Source organism: Macaca nemestrina, chromosome 10 (assembly GCF_043159975.1).
Source record: "Macaca nemestrina isolate mMacNem1 chromosome 10, mMacNem.hap1, whole genome shotgun sequence".
In the NCBI taxonomy this organism is placed as follows: domain Eukaryota; kingdom Metazoa; phylum Chordata; class Mammalia; order Primates; family Cercopithecidae; genus Macaca; species Macaca nemestrina.
The window spans coordinates 27,685,898-27,707,618 of record NC_092134.1 but is presented as its reverse complement, the minus strand read 5'-3'; positions in this window follow the sequence as shown (position 1 = coordinate 27,707,618).

Genomic DNA, 21,721 nt, shown 5'->3' with positions numbered 1-21,721 from the left:
AGGTCTTTGTTTCCTCTGGATGGGAGGAATTGGGGCAGTGTGAGTTGAACAAGGAATGGCTCGTGCTGAATCCAATTTAGCCCCGGGAACAAGGTTCTGGATGAAGTGTCAGGGGATTGAGACCTGGGTCTGGAGGGGAAACTGGGGGAAGCATCAACCCCAGGGGGCATACTGCAGCTGGATGTGGACTGGGGATTGAAAGGAGGAGCAAAACCAGAAACCAGGAGGCAGGAACTCAGCATCCCACATGGAGTCCTGTAGGTTCTTCGGACTATGTCCTCAATAGTCTTAAAAGTGTCAGAACTGTCATAAGGAACATGGACTGGGATCAAGGAAGAGTGGGCAAAAGGGGGTGGTCTGGGTGGCACTAAAGACTTGCTGGTTTCAGGTTGTGTCTGTGTGTGTATGCATGTGTGTGAGTGTGCATGTGTGCATATGTGTATGTGTGTGTATGTGTGTATAAGTGTGTGTATGTGTATGAGTGTGTGCACACATCTATACATGTGTGTCAGTGTGCGTGCATGTGTGTATGTGTGTGCATGTGTATTCAGAGACCATGGCAAGACACTGGGTCATCTCAAGACATCCCAGCTGGCCCATATTCTCAGCTGAGTAGGGAAGCCTGGGGCAAGGCCAGCCAAGTCTGGCTGGGGCAAGGCCAACCAGGGGGCTCCAGTGCAATGAAGGAGCCTCTTCCCTTCGTGCACTGGAGCCCCCTGCGCTGCTTCACCAACAAGCCCATGCTGGAACTGAGCGGAGCAGCATATGCTGGGTGCTGACATCCCAGCTGCATGCTCATGCACCATCATCCCCAGCTGGAGCAACCGCACATTCTTAGACACTCTATGTCATGGAAAGAAAGGTGAAGTACTCCATCTGCTCTGCTCTGCTCTCTCCAAACGTTACCACTCTGGCAACAAAACGGGGGCACTGTGGCTAGAGACTCTTTCTTCTCTTGGAGGGTGGAGAGATTCTTTTAAATCCTGGAGTCCTTGATGGTATTAAGTTTGAGGAATTTTTCAAACTGTCATTAGGCAGAAGCATCTGCTAACAACCCCTTTCTGTGCATAGTACTCATGGAGACTTGGTCCGAGGAGAATGACTCGGCAGGTTGTGTTTTTGTGGAATTATGCACCAGAGGAGATAAGAGCATGCTTTCTTTCTCATAGCTGTTTGCTTTAGTTGATGAATATGTTTAATTATTGAGCCTCTACTGTATACAAGATGATAGAAAGCCAGAGGTAAATCAGCCAGGTAAGGTCTCTGCCCTCATGAGCTGATGGTCTGGCAGAGGTGAGCACCTGCCCAGAGCAAGGCCCTGTAGGAGGCTCTCTGATGGGCTCCAAGGTGGTTGTGACTGATTGATTGCTTCCACAGTTGTCATTAATATGCCCTTTACACAAAGACTTTGCAACTCCTTCCGTTGAGAGGGGGAGCCTGGTTGCCTATCCTTGAATCTGGGTTCAACTGTGACTTGATTTGGCCAGTAGAAGGTGAGGAAGTGGGACAGTACCAATTGTGAACCTAGGCCTCGGAAGATTGGGTGCGTATCTTCTCTTTCCTAGAACCTTGCTTCTGTTGGGTGAACAAGCTTGGACTAGTCAGCCAGAGAATGTGAGACCCTGTGAGAAAGAGCTCATTTGTTCAACTTGAAATCATGTTAGATCAGTTGATAGCTAGCTGATTCCCAAACAGACAAGAGAGTCCAGCTTGGAATAGGAGAGCTGCTTTTTCTACTCGCAGTGACCACAGACACATGACTATGCCCAGCTAAGAGTAACAGGGCTGCCCAGCCAACCTGCAGACATGTGAGCAATAATAAACCTTGGTTTCTCACTGAGCAAGGCTGTCTGTATTCACTAATGGCTGTGCAAGGCTCTGACTTTCTGGAGACTCAAGAAGTGCCCAGTGCCCCAAAGAGCCCCTTTGAAACAGCTCCTCTTCTCTTCTTTCACCCTTCCATCCCCAGCTTTAAATCATCGCTTGTTTGAGGCAGCAAGAACCATTGCTATAATGTTTATAGCATTTCACAAATCATTTTACGGGAGGAGGGCAACACAGCAAAATTGGTACGATGGATATTTATTTTCCTAATGCCACTTATCAGGTGTTGGTCATGAAAATAACCTGTCTGCTGGACTCCTCTACAGCTGGTGGAAAGGGTGGGAAAGCCAAGAGGAACATAACGAAGAGAGAGAAGCAAGGCACTACTTTATTTTTGTAGAAGGGAAAATACTATACATTTGTCCGCATGGGATTTGGTGGAATGGTTCAGAAATTAGTCTGTCTGAACACTCATTTCTGCATTCATCCACTCAACACAGTTTACTTTTAATGATTTTAAAATAAAAATCATGTACATTTAAGGTATAGAACATGTTTTGATATATGCATACTTAGTGCAATGATTATTATAGTCAAGTGGATTAACCTATCCTTCTCTTCACATAGTTAAATTTTGTTTCTTTTTTTTGTAGTGACAGCACCTGAAGTCTATTCTCTTAGCACATTTCTAGTATACAGTATAGTATTTGATATGGTTTGGCTCTGTGTCCCCACCCAAATCTTATCTTGAATTGTAATCCTCATCATCCCCATGTGTTGAGGCGAGACCTGCTGGGAGGTGATTGGATCGTGGGGGCAGTTTCCCCCATGTCGTTCGTGTAATAGTGAATTCTCACAAGATCTGATGGTTTTATGTGTTTGACAGTTCCTCCCACACACACTCTTTCTCTCTTCTGTCACCATGTAATATGTGCCTGCTTTCCCTTCTGCCATGATTGTAGGTTTCCAGAGGCCTCCCCAGTCATGTGGAACTGTGAGCCAATTAAACCTCTTTCCTTTATAAATTACTCAATCTCGGGTATTTCTTTATAGCAGTGTGAAATGAACTAATACAGAGTTATTACTTGAAGTCCTCATGCTGTGCATTGGAACTAGATTGATTCATCTTACATAGCTGTGACTTTGTACCTTTTGACCAAAATCTCCTTCTATATTCCCCACCATTCCACTCTCTGCTTCCATGAGTTTGATTTGTTTTAGATTCCACATATAAGTAAGATGCTGCAGAATTTTCTTAATGTGTCCAGCTCATTTCACTTAGCAAAATGTCCTCTGGGTTCATCTATGTTGTCACAAATGGCAGAATTTTCTTCTTCTTTAAAGCTGAATAATATTCCATCACATGTATATGTATATGTGTGTGTATGTATATATATGTATATGTATTTCTCACAATTTTTTTATCCATTCATCTGTGGGCAGACACTTAGGTTGTTTCCTTATCTCCACTGTTGTGAATAATACTACAATGAACATGGAAGTGCAGGTATCACTTCGAGATACTGGTTTTATTTACTTTGGATATATACCCAGAAGTGGGACTGGATTGCTGGATCATACAATAGCTCTAGGTTTAATTTTTTGAGGTATCTCCATACTGTTTTCCATAGTGGTTGTACCAATTTACATTCCTATCGATAGTATACAAGGGTTCCCTTTTTTCCACACCTCTCCAACACTTGTTATTTTTTGTCTTTTTGACAATAGCCATCCTAATTGATGTGAAGTGATAGCTCCTTGTGGTTTTGATTTCCGTTTCCCTGACAATTAGTGATATTGAGCATTTTTTTCACATACCTGTTGGCCACTTGTATGTCTTCTTTGTAAAAATGGCTACTCAAGTCCTTTGCTCATTTTTCAATATAGTGATGTGTTTTTTTCTATTAAGTTGCATAAGCTCTCTATATACTTGGGATATTAACCTCTTGTCAGATATGTGGTTTGCAAATATTTTATCCCAACCCATAGGTCACTCATTAATTTTGTTGATTGTTTTCTTTGCTGTGGAGAAGCCTTTTCGTTTGATGTAACATAGATTTCTTGAGCACTTTCTATTTACTGGGCAGGTATTAAGCCTGTGAAGAAGGCGAGCATCATTTCTGTCCTCCTGAAGCTTATGTTTCAGACAGATGGACATCACTGTGTAAAAACAAACATGGCAAAAACTTGCAGAGACACAGCTGGAAGGCTGCTGGACTGGAGGAGTGCCAGGGAACGGGGGGATGTAGAGATGCAGGGATGTGAGGATGCAGGGATGAAGGCTAGGCTGCAGTGGTGACCACTGATGGCTGCTCAGCACCTTCCCCCGATTTTGCAGCTCTAATATCCTGATTTCCTTTCGGGAAAGAATCTCTCCCTTTTTTTGTGCAGTCATAATGGGTTAAATACAAGTGCCTGCTTCTCCTTAGTCTCAGCCTGTCAGATCCTCTCTTGGGACTTTGAATTTTGAACCCAGTGATGCAAAAATTAAGAATTAAGCTGCAGCCATTCCAGTGACAGAATCTTGCTGCAGCTGTGAGTCACTTCTGCTATTTAGACCTCCAGAACTGTCCTGGTCTCTGTCCTTTCCTGAGAATAAGTCACTGGTCTTTTCTTTGATTCCACAAATTATCTGATAAGCTTCAGATGTATTTCTTTCCTGGGTAAAGTAGCCAGAATCAACTTCTGTTGTGCTACCAAATAAATCTAGCTGGTTCAGCTGCCTTCATGAGCCCTTCTCAGTTGTGTTATATACTCTCTTATGTCAATGTTAGTGGCTCTTTCAGTGCTGGCCCAGAGTAGGGCCCCCAAACATTCTTATTACTTCTCTCTGTGTGTGCTTTCAAAAGCCAATATACTCCTCATAGAATCATTTTCTTTATGAATTGTGCTTTAGTGCAGAAGTTAGCAAACTTTTTCTGTAAAGGGCCAGCAGCTTGAAACAACATCCATTTATTGGTTTCAGTTGACCAGGGGCTAGGCATGACTTAGCTGGGTACCCTGGTCAGAGTCTCATAAGGTTGCTATCAAGTGGGTGGCTGGGCTGCATTCTCATCTGGAGGCTTGAGTTGGGAAGAAGTCATATCCAGGTTCATATGGTTGTTGACAGAATTAAGCTCCTTGAGGTTGTAGGATTGAGGTCTTCAGTTCCTAGAGGGCACCCACAGTTCCCTGCCATGTGGCCCTCTCTATTGGGAGTTCACATAATAACAGCTTGCTTTTTCAAGGCTATCAGGAAAGTCTCTCTCTTCAGTCTGCTAAGACAGTCACACACAAAGTAGGGTAATCAAGGCAGTGATATTCGATCATCTTTGCCAGATAACATAGTCCAATTCAATCTCTTAGCCTGCACCAAGAGATTTTTATAAGGATGTTACTTATGACCTCACTTTACATACTCTTTTTTGATAAATCTTGGAATTTTTTTTCCTGGTAGCTGTGTTTTTCTTGAGCAGCTGACTGGTTTTAATCTCATGAATATTATAATTTAAAAAAATTAATTTATCAAAGAAAAATATACTTCAATATATACAGGCTGAAAAAAAAAAAAAAAAGATGCCGAACACTGATTTTTGAAGTTGGTTGGGTTTCCGTCTTCACTTTGTCTGCTGGGGAGCTCAGAGCTGCCAAAGTAGAGCCATCCATGCTAAGTGTGAAGACTCCATGGTATACATTTCCAGTATTTGCCTTGTTCTTGGCTCCATGTATTAGTCAGTTTTCACACTGCTGATAAAGACATACCCAAGACTGGGCAATTTATAAAAGAAAGAAGCTTAATGGACTTACAGCTCCATGTGGCTGGGGAGGCCTTACAATTATGGTGGAAGGTGAAAGGCATGTATCACATGGCAGCAGACAAGAGAAGAGAGCTTGTGCAGGGAAACTCCCCTTTTTAAAACCATCAGATCTCATGAGACTTATTCACTATCACAAGATGAGCATGGGAAAAACCTACCTCTGTGATTCAATTATCTCCCAACAGGTCCCTCCCACAACACAAGGGAATTATGGGAGCTACAATTCAAGATGAGATTTGGGTGAGGATACAGCCAAATCATATCACTCCATTTAATGTTCCAGTATTGATTTCTCTTCTTTCTCTCCAACATAATTCATGTGATCTTCCTGCTTTGTGTGTATCTAAATCTTAAATCCTCTCTAAATAAGGTGGGGAAAATGTTTGATAAAAGAATAAAGTATGGTCCTTAGTATGTGTGGTGCATTGGAATGTGAACAACACCTAGACTTAAACTAGAACAAATAGTAATTCAGTGGAAGGACCTTTAAGTTCTCCTCTTGTGATTTTAAACATGAGAAGAGAGTTGAAAAATTTGTACATGACAAATATTGCTGGTTTCTTCTTGTGGATTCCCAAGTCTAGGTTTGGGGAAGAGGATTAATCCTAGCTCATGGACATTGCAAGCTACACTGCCCTGTGTCTGGGTGGGGCTGGACTGGGGCAGGGATCATGGCTCAGTATTTTGGACCCATGAGATCACAAGCTACATCTTACAAGGGTGCCATTGTGCCTGGTACCTCAGTGGTGATTTCACTGCTGGGCTGTCTCCCTTCAAGCGTTCTCATAGCCTGGGCAAGGCAGCTGTAGAATGGTTCTCCAGTGAAATCATCCGGCCCAAATCACAGCTGTCAGCCTCACCCTGCACACCCAGGCCCCATCCTAATCTCCCAGCAGGAGGTGCTTGGGGCAAGCTGGCTGCTTTAGCCACAGTGATACTGGGCCTGCTGGCCTGAGGGAGCTTAGCTCAGGTGGCCTCCCCAGAGAGACCTAGCCCTTCCCAAGGAGCTGGATCTTGAGGCCAGCTTTCCAAGGTCAAAGGTTGCCATTGGCTGCCATTCCCTTTCCAAGCCGTGAATGCTGTGGAACATTGTAAGTTTCCTTCGATGCAATGTGGATTATAGATGTGTGTATAACTGAAACGATATCTCAAGTGTCTAGCATAGTGCTTGGCATATAGTATGAATGAACTAAAAATGAGCTCATTTACAAAACCGTATATTAACACATGGCTCCTAACAAACGGAAGTTTCTTTTATCTAGCAAATATATACTGATTTGCTTATAGAGGCAGTATCACAGGATGGTTAAGAGCAATAGCTCTAGAGACAGGCTGCCTGGTTCAAACCTTGCCTCTGATGCTAACTAGCTGTGTAATACTGAGCACATTACCTGTGTTCCTCTCTTCTCTGTGTTTCCTTATGTATAAAATGGCACTAAAATAGATATTGAATCTCTGTTATGTCCTTGCTTTTTTTCTTGGTTTGCTCTCCCTTTGGAGAAGCTAGCTGCTGTGTCAGGAACACATGCATGTGGTGAAAAACTGAGACTTCCAGCCAATAGCCATGTGAGTGGGCCATCTTGGCAGTGGATCCTCCAGCCCCAGTCAAGCCTTCAGATGACTGCGGCTTTGGCCAACATCTTGACTGCAACCCCCTGAGAGACCCTGAGCAAGAATCACACCATGAAGATGTTCCTGGTTTTCTGATTCTTGGAAACTATGTGAGATAATACGTATTTGCTGGCTTAAGCCACTAAGTTTTGGGATAATTTGTTATGCAGCAAATGATCCCAAAACTAATACAGATTTTGTGCATGTGTGTGTACAAGATGAATATGGCTTCTGCAATCATGGAGCTTAAATTCTAGTGGAGCACAGGAAGGAGTCAGCTGATAATACCCATACAGTGTGGAAAGTGCTATGGGAAAGCACAGGGTGCCATGGGAGTATATAGAAGGGGGTCTGGGTATAACTTGAAAGTGATGATGGTCAGAGGAGGCTTCCTACACTCAGTTATATCTAAGTTGCATCTTTTTTTTTTAGATAAAGTCTTGCTCTGTTGCCTAGGCTGGAGTGCAGTGGCATAATCTCTGTTCACTGCAACCTCTGCCCCTGGGTTCAGGCAATTCTCCTGCCTTAGCCTCCCGCGTAGCTGAGATTACAGGCTTACGCTACCACACCTGGCTAATTTTTGTATTTTTATTAGAGATAGGTTTTCAGCATGTTGGCTAGGCTGGTCTCGAACTCCTGACCTCAAGTGATCCATCCGCCTCAGCCTCCCAAAGTGCTGGGATTACAGATGTGAGCCACTGCACCTGGCCAGTTGCATCTTGAAGGATGAGCAGAGCTGGTCAAGCAGGCAAGTGGGTGATAGGAATATGGAAGAGCATTTCAGGAGAAGGAACAGCATGTGTGAAGGCCTGGAAGTGAGAGAGATGGCAAGCAAAGGTGAGGGTGGGAAAGGGGACAGAAGATATTGAGCTTCAGGCTCCATGATAAAGGATTTTGGATTTTGAAGGGTTTTGGACAGGTTAAGATTGTGTTTTAGAAATATCAATCTGATTGTGGCATGGAGAATAAAGTGGAACTAGAAAGAAAGGGAACCTAACAATTATTTCCATTTATTTGTTCTATGATGATATTATATTATATTACCTGATATACATAGATTTATTTTTTTAAGTGGAGATCACTCCTAACATATGAAAATACTTGCTTTATTTAAAATAATTTTAAGTGAGGATTTTCTCATGTTATTATTAGCAAATTAAGTCTAATATGATGACATATGATGTAATTGAACATACCCCAGTAAATTTAACCAATCCCCTGTTGATATTTTTATCTTTCACTGTTATAATAACACTGGGGTTGACATGAAAAGGGTCTCCCGGAATCTTGCACAGTGGGTTTTATTGTCTGGTGTATTCTAGTAGGGAGTTGAGGGGCTGTAAGGGCAGGATTATGTAGAGGAGGCGGCAGATTGAGCCCTAACTACCCAGTATATTGGTGACATCATCTCTGGTATTTTTGGAGACATTCCTAATTTGGAACATTCCACCTCATTGGGGTCATATATCCTGAGTTTTTGTTTGGAAAATATTCTCCCTCCTCTATGCCATGAACTTCATGCTTCAGCAGCGCTGACTTGCTTTTCATGTCCCATACCTGCTATGCTGTTCTCACATCCTGCCTTTGTTCACACTGACCTGTTGCTGGAATGCACCCCCCCACTTTGTCTGTCTACCTTTTTTAAATCATTTCTTTAAGACTCTTCTGACACATCTCCAAGACAGCTTTCCTGATCTTGCTGCACCTCTCCAAACCAGTGCCCTGGGCTTACTTCTATTCCTGAACTTAGCACAATATATCAAAGTGATCATTTTGTGGCTCTCCCCAACTCAACCATGAACTCCTCAAGGGTAAATGATCACGAGTTAAAAAGCAAAACAAAACTGCTCTATTACTTTATATGATGACTGGAATACTTTGGGCATTGAGCAAAATTTTACTGAAAGGATAAATGAGTCAGTGAGCCCTGATGGAAAAGGTGAGTAGTTGGATTGTCCAAGGCCTGGGGTTTTGCTGGACAAAGCTAGCCCAGCTCGCCTAGGAAATTGAATTGCCAAGAGGGATAAAGTGATGGACCATGGTGTCTTTGTTGGACAGGAAGAAAGTGAATTGAGGAGGAGCTGGTGGAGAGAAAGCAGAGGAGCCAAGGACGCGAGGGCTCTGTGCATTTGAGGGACAAGTGTGATGAGGGTAACACCCCACCTGGCTGAACTTAGTTCTCAAACTCAACCAGACATAAGAATCATCTAGGGGCTTGCTAAAAAGGCATATTCCTGAGTACCTCTTTAGTGAGTCTAACTCAGTAAGTCTGAGGTGGAGTCTAGGATAGGCATATTTAAGGAACACCCCAGGAAGTTATCATTCAAGGGGTCTCTGCCCCACTTATGAATACCTTCCGAAATGTGAGGCTTTGGGGAGAAAGTAAGATGTCTGATTTTAAGACTTCAGAGGTGGAGATGTGCTTCCTGAAGTCAAGGTCCAGGCGTGGCCACAGGAATGCATAATTGGGACAGGAATGCACGAAGGAAGGTAAAGACCAAGGTCAAAAGGTGTGGTGGTTTATCCTCATGCATGTAATAGTCATCTAGGATGGTGGCAAAGCTTAGGGGAGGAAGGACTCAGCACTATGTGCCAAATCTTCCATGAACCAGAGGACTGTAGGTTGATATCCTTGATAGGGTGGAAACTTTACAAACTAATAACTACAGTTCTTGTGTGTGAATGCCTAACCGTACTGTGGGGAGGAGCCTGTACGTGGCTGAGAAGAAGAAGGCGGGATCTATTGGAACCTTTTTCTTCCCGGCATTTCTAAGACTGTAAGCTTGCAGGGGAAGGGCAGGCAAGTGACTGTAAGTGGTGCAAAAGGCTGAGAGAGAGTAATCATGACCACGGATGAAAAAGGCCCACTTGGAAAGCCACTTGGAGTTGAGACTAGAGAAGAGGCTCAGGAAGTGTTGATGCATCCCATCACACAAACACTGGTGTCAACAGAAACTATCCTTGGTCAATAATCCAAGTATCTCAGGTGTGACATCATTGAGATTTGAGGTGCCAGAGGTGCCAGTTAATCATACTTCTTTCTTCCAATTGATTCTAATCAATCTGAGAAATAGAAATGAGTGATAAATAAGGGTTCAGATTCCACTTTTATTACCTGGAGTTGGATTGGAGAATATGGCTTACAGCAGAAGCTCAACTTGGACTTTCTACTTCTGCTCTTCCAAGTCAACTGCCTAGACTCATCCCTTATGAGGTGAGTTAAATCTGCAAAGCCAGTCTAGACCCATCAGTGGCATCTTAGAGGAAACCACCCTGCCCCACGCCTCGTCCATTGCAGGGGAGTGGTGGCCTCCAGGCCTGCCTCTTCATGCAGAGACCCACCCCTGGTTAATGAAGCTCAGTGGATGAAAGCTTCTGCCCGGATCACCATGGCATTAGGTCACCACTCCTGCCCTGAGGAGGCACAAGAGAGGAGCTGAAGAGAATGACTGAGTGACCCACAGTGTTTGAGGCAGTTTCCACTTTATGGACCAAGTTGTGAGAGAAGAACAAAAGCTCCTCATAAACTCTAAAAGTGTAGGAGAGAAGCCACTGTAGAGAGGGAGTTGGGTCCTCAAGAGAAGGGTCCTGGAGGATGGGAACATGGTACGATGTCTGGCATTTTGCAGTTCCCTAACACTGTTATCTACTGCATGATTTCTTCAATTTTTTTTAACCAGTAGAGTCCTCGGTTTTGGATCCAGCAAGCATGACAGCAGTGAGAATGCTCCTCACAGATTCCTGATTGCATAGTGTGTCATTGACTGAGGGCTCTGCTGCTGGGCTCTGAAATCCATCATAGTTTTTGTGCCAAAGTTGTGCCTCACAAAAACAGGTCCCAGCCAGTGCCTGAGTCCAGTGATGGACCATGGGGTCTGATATGGTTTGACTGTGTCCCTACCCAAATCTCATCTTGGATTGTAGTTCCCATAATCCCCATGTGTTGTTGGAGGGACCAGGTGGAGACAATTGAATCGGGGGGTGGTTTCCTCCATCCTGTTCTTGTGAGAGTGAGTTGGTTCTCATGAGATCTGATGTTTTTACAAGGGGCTTCCCCATTCTCTGGATATTCATTCTTCTTTTCCCTGCTGCCATGTGAAGAAGGACATGTTTGCTTCCCCTGCTGCCATGATTATAAGTTTCCTAAGGCCTCCCCAGCCATGTGGAACTGTGAGTCAATTAAATCTCTTTCCTTTATAAATTACCCAGTCTTTGGTATGTCCTCATAGCAGTGTGAGGATGGACTAATTCAGGGTCTATGTTGGATAGGAAGGACATGAAGAGAGAAAGGGCTGGTAGAGAGAATGCAGGGAAGTCATAAGACATGAGACTCCTCTAATGGTCGACTTTGCCTTGAGGACTCCGATGACCTTGTCAAAATCTTCTTAGATAGCTTGGAACTTTAGAACGTTTCTACTCACCCTTCTTCCCTTTCCCATTCACTCAAGGCCAGACCTGCAATGTGATCTGATAGCTCCCAGCCTTACCAGGTTCTCTTCCAATTTCCTCTCACAGGCATTTTACCTAATAGAATCCTTACACATTTATATCCTGCCTTAATGACTGCTTCTTGGAGGACCCAGACTAACACAGCAAATCAAGTGGGAGGGATGTGGTGTCTAGGACAGTTATCGTACTGAGCAAAACCTGCCTCAGGAAGTGGCAGCTCTGAGAAAATGTGGGAAAGTGAACCAAACCACTGGTTACTAAGAGCAAAGATGTGAGATGTTGTGAGAGCTTACACAGCAATAATGATGTGCCGGGCGGGATCTATTCATTACCTCTGGAGGCCCCTGCGTTGAAGATCAGAACCTGAGGCTCAGTGAAATTAAGCACCTGGACAGCGATCCTGCAGCTGCCAGGTGGGGAGCTCTCAGGTGAAAACTCAGGCCCCTCTGGGCTCCAACTTTTTGCTCTTTCTGTTGTATCAGTGGCAAAAAGAGCTGCCTCCAGCCAGACGGGCTTCTCAGGACGGAGAAGCAACTGGGAGACTTGACTGGCACCTGTCTTGAGTGGCATTTAGGTGTACTGGTATCTATAAATATCTCTAGATATACATATTTACCCTTTAGGCCACTGCTGCTAATGTGACCACTGAGCACTTAAAATTGGTTTTACTAAGGCCCTTAACTCAGGTCAAGATCAGAGTTAACAGATGCTGTCAGGGACCAGATCAAAGTCTTGATCAAATATCTTATTGGTACAAACATTAAGGCCTGCTGCCAGTGAAAGATTATCTTTCTCTCTTTAATCTCATTCAACTAGGCAAGTCAGTTTGACTTGGAACGTATATCCAGAATCGGTCTGCTTCTATCTGTTGCCATTGTCCATGTCACCATCTCCTCTCGCCTGTAGTGAGACCAGTTAGTGGCCTTCTAACTGGTCTCTCTGCTTCCGTTCAGCGTCTTCCAGCTGATTCTCCACATACAACCAAAGTGATTGCTATAAAAGTAAAATCAGATCACATTCCTTCCCTACTTTAAACCTTCGCATGGCTTCTCATTACTCCTGGAAAAGATTCGTGCTCCTTCCCATAGCTCATGTGAACTTCTTTGACCAGGCCTCTGCTCCTCACTTTTTAGCCCTGTCCAGCTGAATCTCCTCCTCTGCTCTGGTCACCTGGACGTCTGTATGTTTCTGGAAAGGCCAGATTTATATCAGGAAAAACAGAAGGGAAAGGAACTAACATTTAGTAGAGACCTACCAGACCCTGGGACTGGGGTGGGGTCATAAAAATAAAAACAAATGATACTTACTGTTGGCTTAACTTGGTGGTACTGTACCTGCTACACATGTGACATTCCTTATGTCAACTGATCTTCACAATGATTCTACAAAGTTAGCACTGTCATGGGCTGCATTGTCCAGAAAAGGAATTGAGTCCCCTTTTGTAAGAACTTGCTTCAAGGAACCACAGCTAGTAATGACTGGAGCTGGGGTTTGAACCCTGGTCTCTGATTTCAAAGCTCCCCGTCATATCACCTTATATAAAATGTGCACAGCTACCACTTTACAGGACCAGGTCCAGGCCCAGTACTAAGGCTTTAGGTAAAGGTATGTTTATCAACCAGGATTAAAGCCCAAAGCATGAACCCACTCCATCTGTTGAATAGCTTTGACCATTCTTTGCCTTTGGTTTGTGGTTTGCACCCCTGGCAGCAGATGCCAATGCAATTGTGGGACTGCCTTACCTGCTGCCAACAAACCAAAGGCCTGGGCAAGTTTTTGCCAATTCATGTGGGTGTGAAATTTGTTGCTCAGCATTGGAATAATACCTGCCCTTTGCAAGGATACCTTAGATGTTTATTGCCAGCCCACTCACTTTCTGATGTTTGCAGCAGAGTACAGGGGTTGTGTTGTGGGTCTTGAAGTAAGACCATTCTTCACATACAACTAGGTTCAAATCCTGGCTCTATCACTTATCAACTGTGTTACAAGGACTATAGAAGCCTTTGTTTCCATATCGGTGTGTGCAGAAAACAGCAGTTGCCTACCTCATAGCTTGTGATTTATTGTAATAATATATTCCACATGTGCCTGTACCTGCCTCTCAGAAAGCATTAGCTACTGGTGATTTTTTTTATTATTACTGTATTGAACTTAAGGACTGTCCTGAGCCAGACTGCCAGAGAAGACTGAGGAGAAGATGATGAGGAGGTATCTGTGGTGTGACTACATGGGGCAGCCTCAGATTAATAAGAACAGGATTCTGCCTGCTAACAATTTCTACATCTATTAAGAGCAGTAATAAACCTCTCTTGTGGGTGTAAAATTTGCATCAAAACACCTATAAGGATAATGATAATAAAGGCTAATATTTACTGAACACTTATTATGTTCTAGGGATCATCCTAAGAATTTAACTTTCATTAACTCAATAAGCTCACGTGGTAACGCTCTGAAATGGGTGCTGTAACGATCTTCATTTTAAAGATGGGAGCCCGTAGAGTGTGTTGGGGATATCACATGGATTAATTAAATATTTATTAGATGCTGAGATCTTTCAGGGGAAGGAACTTTTTATTATCTCCAGGGCCCAGTACACAATAGGTGCTTAATAGTTATTTTTCTTGTTGAATAAGTGATATAGATCAAAGGTTGGCGAACTTTTTCTGTGAGAGGCCAGGTAGCAAGTCTGTAAGGCTGTGGGCTCCATGAGGTCTCTGTTGCAGCTTCTCAACTCTGCCGTTGTAGTGCAAAAGCCACCAGAGACAATGTGGAAATCAGCAAGCATGGCCATGTTCTGATAAAATGATTTCCAAAGACAGGTGGCAGGACAGATTTGGCTGCAGGCTGCAGCTTCTCCTGATCTAGGTGATACTGATTCTGATACTGTTAAATAGTAACATTTGCTAAGTGCCTACTCTGTGTGAGGCACTATTATAAGTACTTTCATGCATTGTTTCATGAGATACAGTGAAGAAAGTAGGCTTATGGGGTTTAAGTAACTTGTCCAGGTCTGTGAGACTACAGAACCTGGACAAAGGAGACAATGTTACGGATTTTGAACCTTATTCAGGTGAAAGTATAAATGGATTCGAGATCCTTACTACTCAAAGTCTCGTCTATGGACTGGCAGCATTGGCATCACCTGAGGGCTTGTGAGGAATGCGGACTGTTGCGCCCCTCGCTCAGAAATCTTGAATTAGAATCTGTGTGGTCACAGGATTCCCAGGGATTTGCATATATGTTAAAATTTGAGTAGCAGATGGAGGTTCTAGATCATTCACATTTAAAAACAAACACTGCCCAGATGTCTCGGTTCTGTGAATAACAGGGGATTTCATTCATCTTGTGAGGGTAAATCTACTGTCAACCCCTTTCCAGAAGAACAACAGAGCTGTGAACACCGACGAGGAAAGCTAAGTTTAGATGCCTAATAGAAACTGTATTGTTTAACAGCTTTTGGAGGCAACTTGGAAAATGTAACTGATGATTTAATGATCTTTAACTTAAAGGGATTAAAAATATGCAGGGTGAGCCGGTCAGTTTCACCAAATGGGGGTAGAACTTGGTTTTCTATGCAAAGATGGACACCCAGGTTGAAATTTCTCAAAAGTTCCGAATTGGTGTCAAGCATATTGATGATCCAGTGGCTTCTTTCTTGTGACTGGGACAGAGCTGGGAGGTGCAGCACAGCTCTCCTTGCTGCTGCTGCATCTAATTTACAATGAGATCAGCACACAAAGGGGAGTGAGGAATCGCTCTGCTAACAAGCTCCCTTCCCTCTTGTCTCTGGAAGAATGTTGGCTGACAGGGACACAATTAAAAAGGGATTGATTTATTGAGCTGGAATGCTCTGGCCCCCCTAATCTCAGAATCTCTGCTTCATGCAATCACCATTTCCAAACAAGAGTCAGCCTACACGAATGAAACTTTTCATAATCACCAGGGAGCCAAAGACTTAGTTTACCAAAGGTAGCTCAGCCCTTGAAGCCCATTAAAAAAAACACAAAAACCCACATAAAAGAAGCCCTTTCCTGCATGAGGGCCTGGATAAGGATCTGGAATTCAATAGGAAAGGATGATCTAAACAAAAAGTAAGCAGTACTCATGAAAACTGCTAACCTTGGCTCCAGGGAGGGGCACAGGTCAAGAAGAGTAAGTGGGCAAGGAGCCCTTTTTTGTCTTTTACATAATGAAACTGTAAATTTCTGTTAGAAATCACAGGATCATCAAGCATTTGGAATGTTGATGGGGATCCTAGTGGAATTCAAGGGAAGAAAAAAAAAATCTGTGGATTTGAATTCAATTCTTCCTTTGAACTGTTTCATTGAACCCAGGTGGTCATATCTCCGCTGTTTGTATGCATGTAATTATTTACAATTGGTGGAATTTGAGAGGGCACCCAATAAATAGCACCTCTTTTTTTTTTCACTAGAGTTCTGAACTGTTCATAAGGTAAAACAAAAGACTTGGCAGATGGAGACGGAAATGGAGCATCCGTTTTGTTACTGATAAAGTGGGTGCTGGAAAATGGAGCTTATATCTGTGCACTGGTAGATTTCTTGATATCGAATACCCAACCTAAAAATATTACCTCCCAATCACAGCAGCTCTGGACAGGCCTTTGTGGGACATGTATGGAGGGGCAGCAGAACGTACTCCTTGATAGCAGCCTCACTCCCAAGAGAATGAGAAAAGACAGCAGTTAGGCCGCACATACCCAGTTTCTCCTTCCAGATTTATCAGAATAAGAAAACCACTTCTCCCCTGGGGGGAGTAAGTCAGGGGACAGAGAGGAACCGGGAGTGACGTGGGACCTCTCCCACATAGAAGGAATCATCACGAGTGAGGAAGAAGCCTCCTCTACCTTCACACTTGAAATTAATGATAATAGTAATGACGATAATAACAAAAGTGACCATTTACAAAGTGTTTGCTCTGCTCCGGTTCTGAGCAGAATCCCCTACCTCATTTAATCTTCACAACAACACACTGAGATAATTTTATGATTATGTCTCTGCAACAGGTGAGAAAACTGAGACAGAGAGGTTGCGTAATTGTCCAAGGACACAGAGCTAGGAAGTGGTACAGCCACAGTGCAAACACAGCTTTGCCTGACTCCAGAGCCCTAGTTATGCAGCAGACTCTGCTCTGTTTTTTGAAGGAATAATGAAATAAATGAATAAATGAATGAGGTGAACTAGAGGATAGTGTGTCTAGAAGTCTGGCTACGTGGGCGAATCTGTGTGCAGCATTGCTAGGTTTGGCAGCCAGCCCATCTTTCTCCCAGCTCAGAGGCTGGCCCTGAGGATTTTTCCCTAGAATGTTCTGCCTTGCCAGGCCGGGCCAGGCCAAGAAGTGCTCCAGCAGGTGGACCTTGGAGCTGGTCTTGCTGTCCCAGGAACCCAGTGTCAAGGCGTGCTGGGGACAAGAGCCAGGGGGCTGCTTGTGGCCAGGGGAGCACTTAGACAACCCCCTCCATGGGAGAGGGGTAAACCCATCTCTGCCTGAGCTAGAAATCTGACTCACAGATCAGGGCTCAGGAAACAGCGCAGCGACTGAGGCTGTCTTCAGCTCCCCCGCTCATTTCCAGGCATCTCTGTCACCACCAGGCATTCTACAAAAATCAGAGCCTCTGAGATGCCCTTTTCCCTCACTTGGTTTTTTTTTTTTGTTTGAGACAGGGTCTCACTCTGTCGCCCAGGCTGGAGTGCAGTGGCATGATTTCAGCTCACCACAACCTCTGCCTCCTGGGTTCAAGCGATTCTCCTGCCTCAGCCTCTGGAATAGCTGGGATTATGGGTGCCCACCACCACGCCTGGCTAATTTTTGTATTTTTAGTCGAGATGGGGTTTCACCATGTTGCCTAGGTTGGTCTCGAACTCCTGACCTCAAGTGACCTGCCCACCTCAGCCTCCCAAAGTGCTGGGATTACAGGCGTGAGCCGCCACATGGCCTCCTTTGCTCTCAACACCAACCTGCAATTTACATTTGAACCCCTGGAGCGGCAGCATAATCTTTATCAGAACTCCCTCCCTCCAAGTGAGGTCCTCTTCCCTTCTCCAGGTACCCGCTTCCTACTTCCCACATGCCACCTCGGCTTCCCCACCTCTCCCTTGCCCCTATGTCCCACCCACTCCTGCACAGAATTCTGTTATCTTAATCTCTTTCTTTGGAAACTCCTGTCACTTGTAATTTTCCCCCGTTTCCTTCCTCTACCTCACCCCTTTTTTCCCAGGCCCCCTTTGCCTTCTCAGCTTTCTTTTCAAAGATGCTGTATTTCTTTTTCTCCATATTTGGACGGAGGTGACCTGACAGGGTGGCTGAAATGGCATACTGGGGATAGAAATATGTGCCAGTTCCCTCCATAGGTTTTTGTGTTTTTTCGAATGGGGCATCTGCAATCAATTTATGGAGTTTAGCTGAAAGGTTAAGAAGTTTTCACTTAGAAATCAACCTCCCTAAATGAAAACATTTGGTACTTTTTTTTTTTTTATTGTTATTGAGGTCTCCGCATGTCCCCATGCTTAGGGTCTATTCTGGAAAAGGCTCCCAGAGAAAAACCTGTCAAGTCCATTCCACTTCTACTCCAGCCTTATGAAAATGGATTTCATAAGGAGTAGAGAACATATTTGTCCTTTTGGCTTCTTTAGGCTTATCTCTCAGAGAAGTGATGTTTGCAAAAGGAGGTGCTTCTAATGGTGCCAAAGGTGGGGATGAGACTAAGCAGGTGAGGCCAAGGGTTCACGTGTATTCGAGTGCATCCAGGAGAGGTCTCTATGGACATAAATGTCTATGGAACAAAGCAAGACAAAGCAACCTTGAATTATTAGCTGAGACCTAACTCCAAACCGTCCTGTAAACTACAGCAGATCCAGGCTCTACCTCACGGAGATTTCCTTTTCTTAAGCTAAGTGGTCCTGAAGGAGTCTGGGGAGGGTGCTGGTGACATCCCCACCCAGCCCTGTAACTGGGCTGGTGCCCCCACACTCCTGCTGCTCTGAGTGGGGCCTACTGAAAACTCACAGCTGCTGCCTTCTCTAGAGATTTCACCCACACGACTTCTTCAGCAATAGGAGTCACTTCACTGGAAACACACATGCCCCTCGCAACTGTCCCCTGCAGCCTGCATCTAATGACTAATCAATAGGAGATATGAGAGAACACCCCTTGTTTCAAAGTCGGACCAACTTTGCCATGTCATATAAGCCATGCAAGCCAGGCCATACAAGCCATGCCCCGGAGCTCCTTGTGCGATCAGGCTTAAGCTGGACCCCAGCTGGGACCACATCTTGGCCTAGTTCCTCCCTCTCCTGTCCTGCTTTCCTCACTTCCACAATGAATCATGCATACCCACATCCTTGTCTCAGGCTCTGCATCCAGGGAACCAGACCTAAACCAGACTCCAGTGCCAAGTCAGCCAAGGGATCTGCCCCATCGATGTCCAGACGTCAGTCTCGGGTCTTGCCACTTCAGGCAGGGTGAGGAAAGATCCCATGCGCTGAGAGAAGCAGGAGCAACTACAGCAGCAGACGCTTGCCACAGTGCTGGAATGGTCTGCACTACTTGACCCAGATTTGCTGGAGCTCCTCCGGTAGAGAGAGTCACAGGCTTATGACTCTTGGCAGGCTCAAGAAAAAAAGTATATCAAAACGGAACGGAGAGTGTCAAACAGAAAGAAAGACGACTTTCTCTGATGGAGTTGGGCTCAGGTTCATAAGAAAACCAACAGCCCAGAGATGGAGGAGAGTATGTCCTTAGGCCCCAGCAACTATGGAAGCAAGAGAGATGAAGAGGCACCCACTATTTATTCCTGGCCTTTTAGACATGCCCAGTGAATGCTCCATCTCATCTATCATAAGCGTTTCTCCCCTTTGTGGGTGGAATAGGGTGGATGAGAAGGGACTGAGTGCAGTCCTGGTAGGGAATGGGTGGAGAAAAGGAGAAGTGAAGTGGTGCTCTCCTCCCAGAGGCACCTTTACTCTACCTCTTACTTCTTGGCTATCAAATTCTTCCTACTCCTCCTCTCTGGGAAGTCTTAGCCTGCAGTTGTCTCTTGCTTTTCTTAGCTTCTCTTCTACTTTCCTGCCTGACACAACTTCTTGTCATTCATTCAGCACATATTTACTAAATGCCCACTAGTCTCTCCTGTGTCTCTCAGCACATGGGATTTTTTTTTTTTTTTTTTTCTCACCCTGAAGTGGCAACACCCGAGACTGAGGTCCGGACATTGACGGGGCAGATCCCTTGGCTGACTTGGCATTGGAGTCTGGTTTAGATCTGGCTCCCTGGATGCAGAGCCTGAGACAAGGATTTGGGTGTGCATGATTGTTAGGAGTCAGGCACTTTTGCGGACATTGGGGATTTATTAGCAATCTGCCATTTGTTCCCAATGCGGAAAGACACAATAAACATACAAACAGCTAAATAGGACAGATTAGGTTAGCGATACACGATATGAAAAAAATAAAACAAGAGAATCATGTACTTATCATGCTAGTGTTTGTTTCTGTGAGTTGCAAGTGCTTTGTGGACACAGATCTCTGCTAATACTTCTTTGCCTGGTCCAGAGCCTTACTTAAGCATCATAAGAAGTCAACACAAACTTAATGATTTCTGGGCAGCAATTACACTGAGGCTTTTCAACTCTGGACCAGCCTCAGGTTTCACTCCTTTTGCCCTTGGACTTCACCCATTGTGTGCTTTGTGTGCAGTGGTGTGAATGTGGTCTCCCAGGGCCTGCGTTTGAGCTGGGCGCTGCTTGCTGGTGTATGACCTACAATGTCTTGACTTTCATAGTCTCACTTCCCTTCTGGGCAAGGCAAGGAAGGTGAGAATGGCACTCCAAAGGGTTGTGGAGGACAGAATGGAATGATCCATCTTCTATGACAAGAGGGTGATGGACCGAGTACTCATTAGCACCAAAGCCAGGATCAGCCTCAGGGGATCCACAAGATGCATTGGACCCGTGGCCCTGGCCACCTGGTCAGCTTCAAGGGAGTCTTGGCCACTGGTTTTGGTCTTGATCGAGGTCCTGAGCATAGGCCTTTAGGAGTCAGTGAAGGATGCGGGAGAAAGGTTCTCTCCAGCCTTCCTACTGCCACAGATCAGGATTCATCTTTTCTCTCCCCGAACTGATACCTTCCCAATGTCCACATTTTGCTCCCTACTTAGGCTTGAAACCCCAGGTTTGCCTTTGATTTTCCTTTTTCTTATCCTATTCCTCTGCTCAGAAGCCAGGTCTCCCGGGTCCTGTGTTTTGTTTTCTCCAACTCCCATCATTTTCTTTCCTTTACTCTTGCCCCGCTTCCAGTTCTAGGTCCTCACTTTGCATTTCGGGGTGGTTGGTGTAACTTCCTCATCGGTATCTCTGACTCCTGCTTCTCCTCTTCACACTCCATCTGTCATACTCAGAGATCCAGAAATAGAAGAAATCCAGGAGAAAATAGTACGGGCCCCTCTTGCTGGCATTTTGAGCTCTCTGCTACTGGCCCTCTCTACCTTCGTAGCTTCCATCTGCCAGACAGCAGCCAGCTTGTCCACTCATTGCTCCCTGAACTGATCTGGTGTCTCCCTGTCTCTGAGCCTTTGCTCATGCTGTTCCAGCTGTTGAGGATGCTGCTTTTGCCTTGCTCTTCAAGGCCCGGTTAAGAGGTAGTCCCTGATGCCACAATCAACTGGGAACTCGATCTCACCTCTGCACATCTGTAGCCCTGATCTTACACCTTTTGTGTGATACTTGCATTTGGATTGATACTCTAGGAGTTCTAGATTGTTTTGTGATATTTCTGAGGGAGCTTTATTTTTTTAGACCCTGACATGAGAATTTTACCCATGTTTGTCGAGAACGTGAGTTCTCTCCAGCAGCAGATGCTGAGCCCAGGAGAGCTGAGATGAGGACACTTGACACAACCCAAGTGGGTGTCTGTGGCTGCACTTGAGTGGCAGGAGATGGAGGAGCAACCAGGAAGATGGCAACATATGATGTGTCCCGCATAATGTTCCTTCTTCCTGGGATTCTCCAAATCTTCAGTAAAGATAAA